Below are 3,720 nucleotides of genomic sequence, written 5' to 3'. Positions count from 1 at the left end.
TTTCCTCTTTGATAAAGCTTATAGTTAGGGCTGGCTCAGGTGAGTCCTGAACCATCCCTTAGTTATGCTGCTATAGGCCTAGACTGCCGGGGATTTCCCATGATGCACTGAGCTCCTCTCTCCTCTACTTTCTCTCCCTCTGTATGCAAACTCATCATATTATTGCATGTTACTAACACAACTTCTCCCCTTTCCGGTAGTCTTGTGCTTTCTCGTCCCTCTCCTCTCTCCTCCTATCACTTCCTGCAGGTGTTTCTGGCTCTGGAGCTGTGGAGTCTGGATCTGTGGTTGCGAGTCACCTGCTGCCCCCGTGTTCCTGCTCGACACCCTCTGCTACAATTATTGTTACTAGTCCTATTGTTATTATTGTTATTATAATCATTAACATTACAATTATTATCATTAACACTACTGTAAATATCTGTACAATTATTCATTCAGTCTATAGTAACATTATCTTTACTGTCTGTACCTCTGTGTGTATATTGTGAAAGCTGCCTCCCTCCCCTCTCTCTCTCCTTCCATCCCTCTCTCTCTTTCTCTCTGTTCCTCTCTTGCCCTCTTTCTCTCCCTCTCAATTCAATTCAATTCAAATTAGCTTTATTGGCATGAATGTGTAACAACAATATTGCCAAAGCATCATACATACAACCATACAACCTCTCCCTCTCCCTCTCTCTCTCTCTCTCTCTCTCTCTCTCCTTCACCCCCAACCGGTCGAGGCAGATGGCCGCCCACCCTGAGCCATGGTTCTGCTCAAGGTTCTGCCTCTTAAAAGGAAGTTTTTCCTTGCCTCTGTCGCCTAGTGCTTGCTCTTGGTGGGAATTGTTGGGCTTCTGTAAATAACATCACAGAGTACGTTCTAGACCTGCTCTTTTATGAAAAACGCTGTGAGATAACTGTTGTTGTGATTTGGCGCTATATAAATAAAATTGAATTGAAGTGAATTGAAAATTTGATATTTGGACATAAGAGGGAAACAAGATGTCCAAAAAGAGGTCTGTGATACTGGTGACATGTTCCAGGAGAGTCACATCTTATCAGGTTAAAGATTATAACTTGATTAGGTTAATTGTGCCCCAGCTGACAATATTCTTCTCTTAACAAATGTGTGCAGGGAATGGAAAATGAAGGTCACCACAAGTTTCATCCTGTTTTTCACAGTGCAAGGCAGGTAATAGCCTGAACCACATCATTCTCAGGTGTGATCAATTAGCAGGCAGAAGATGAAGTAGTCCATGGAGGATGAGGGCATGTTGAGTCACCGGTAAGAAAACATTTTTAGTTACAGTGAATGGGCCCTGTTGAATCTAGTGTCGAATGAGCTCCATTTCCTGCACTCTCCTCATACACTAATTTAGTCCCAGGTGTTAGTATACCAAGGGGGTTAAGCAAAGTGTTTTGTTTCCATTTACAAGTTTTTCTCGAAGAACCTTAAGACATTTGTTGATTTTGTGACACTGAAAGTGCATTATCCCTAGTGACTAATTAAGATATTTAGGGCTGCGGATAATACCTTAACTTGACACGAGCGTTAATTTCTAATCAGGCATTCAAAGTGACTCCTGCCTGGGCCAGGCCCGCAATGAATGGGAGATCACATATTTACCATGACATGTCTGCTTTATTGCATACATCTGTCCAATTAGCAAATCTCATGGTACCAACCCTTTCACATTGTGAATATTTCATCCACATTTTATTCATTTCTGCTCAGTCCATTTTTAACATTCAGTGAATCGACAGAGTGGCTTTGTGTCATTCATAGAGGCATACTCAGTAGCATGTTTTATGGCGGGGGAGGGTGACACACTCATGAAGGAGATATATATCCATTATAAATTCTAATTATTCTGTTCAAAAATAAAGATTAGATAAAAGGTATATATAGTACATAGATAGCTGCACAATAGGAACTATTTTAGAAATATTAATCCTGAAGTATTTCTTCTAAAAACAGCCCTAGCAGAAAATATCACAGATAATCAGCAAAAGCCAAAAGTCTTGGGGCCAACACAATAACTCAAGCACAGCTTGCGGCTTACCTGCGAGGACGCATGCAGTCCAGGCGGCTGAAATCTGCTGAAAAGAGCAGCCAAAGAGCATTCAAACTGGAACACCTGATAAGACGTCTCGTGAGCACAAGTGTTGTCAAGCTCTGCAACATTCAACGTCTGTTTTTATCAGTTTTATTTAGTACAGTACAGCGCTGATGCTGGAGCCTTGATGAAATTCTGTTGATACAGTCAGTCAGTAAGTTTTTATTATTTTATCAACATACTATAGTGCCATCAGCATGGCCTCATTAGTATGGAAAGTGCGTGCTAGGTGTTTTTTGAAGGTGATCCAAGGCATTTCCAAGAACCTGTGATGGGGCATTTTATCAACATGCATGTTTCACATAAAGGACTAAAGCACACTGCAGTATGATTTGTCGTGACAGTTTTTGAGCCTAAAAAGTTAAACAGACATTCCTGGAACGGTCTGCAGGATGCAACTTTGTGTATATGAAACAATCAAGAGCTAGAATTGTTGCTACATTAAACATTAAAATGGCAAGGCACATGGTATAGAGAAAGAGACTTGTCTGTCAGTGAGAGATCAGAGTAGGATGGCCAGACTCAGTCAAGCTATCAGGATGACATACAAAATATGTAATGAACAGCACAGTAGTGTTCTGAATAGCATCTCTGAACACACAGAAAATCTTGAAGTGGATGGGTTATAATGGCAGAAGACCATACTGGGATCTCTTCAGCTACAAATTTGATAAAAGACCAGACTAAATCTGGAGCATGATCACCAAAACTAGAGAACTGCAATCTGGAAAAACCACCTAGTCCAACTATTCTTAATTTCTGTCATGATGTGCTGGCAGTATTAGGTTTAGAATCTGACATTATCAGTATGAATCCAGGGATCCATCTAAATGCCACAGGTAGCCTATAGCTGGTAGTGTGATTTTAGCTGAGCATACATAAATATTATTTCTGGACAGAAGCATCTACATTCTCATGGTCACAGTCTATTATTTTTCAAATGTGTACTTCCAGCAGTATAATGCACTATGAGCTCATCACTGCCAGGTAATTCCAGGAACATGGCAGTGAGTTCAGTTTACTGTGACAGCTTTTACTCCACATTTCAACCCAGGTGAACACCTTTGGGATGAGGGGGAATGGGAGGAACTGCTACAGAAAAAGACTACACTGTAGTGCAATATACTGTGTAGTAATGGACTAAGAATGTTGCCTAACTTGTGAGATGCATTCTTTAAGGTCCAACAACCAATCCGTTGTATCCCAGTAAAGTGTACATATTTACAGTGGGTACGGAAAGTATTCAGACCCCTTTAAATTTTTCACTCTTTGTTTCATTGCAGCCATTTTCCAAAAATCAAAAAAGTTCATTTTATTTCTCAGTAATGTACACTCAGCACCCCATCTTGACAGAAAAAAACAGAAATGTAGAAATTTTTGCAAATTTATTAAAAAAGAAAAACTGAAATATCACATGGTCATAAGTATTCAGACCCTTTGCCGTGACACTCATATTTAACTCAGGTGCTGTCTATTTCTTCTGATCATCCTTGAGATGGTTCTACGCCTTCATTTGAGTCCAGCTGTGTTTGATTATACTGATTGGACTTGATTAGGAAAGCCACACACCTGTCTATATAAGACCTTACAGCTCACAGTGCATGTCAGAGCAAATGAGAAT

At 40.2% G+C, this 3,720-nt stretch overlaps 1 protein-coding gene across 1 annotated transcript in view; it reads left to right on the top strand.

Moving 5' to 3' along the window:
- Positions 1-1,250: 1,250 nt before the first annotated feature.
- Positions 1,251-3,720, top strand: part of LOC123979164 — a 6,844-nt gene continuing 4,374 nt past the window's right edge. Inside the window, exon 1 of the mRNA XM_046062940.1 lies at positions 1,251-1,267. The gene's annotated coding sequence lies outside the window, so the exon portion shown is untranslated. The remainder of the gene's footprint in view (positions 1,268-3,720) is intronic.

Source organism: Micropterus dolomieu, linkage group LG11 (genome assembly GCF_021292245.1).
Source record: "Micropterus dolomieu isolate WLL.071019.BEF.003 ecotype Adirondacks linkage group LG11, ASM2129224v1, whole genome shotgun sequence".
Classification (NCBI taxonomy): domain Eukaryota; kingdom Metazoa; phylum Chordata; class Actinopteri; order Centrarchiformes; family Centrarchidae; genus Micropterus; species Micropterus dolomieu.
Note: the sequence above shows the minus strand (reverse complement) of the source record. Positions and strands in the feature narration are given on the sequence as shown.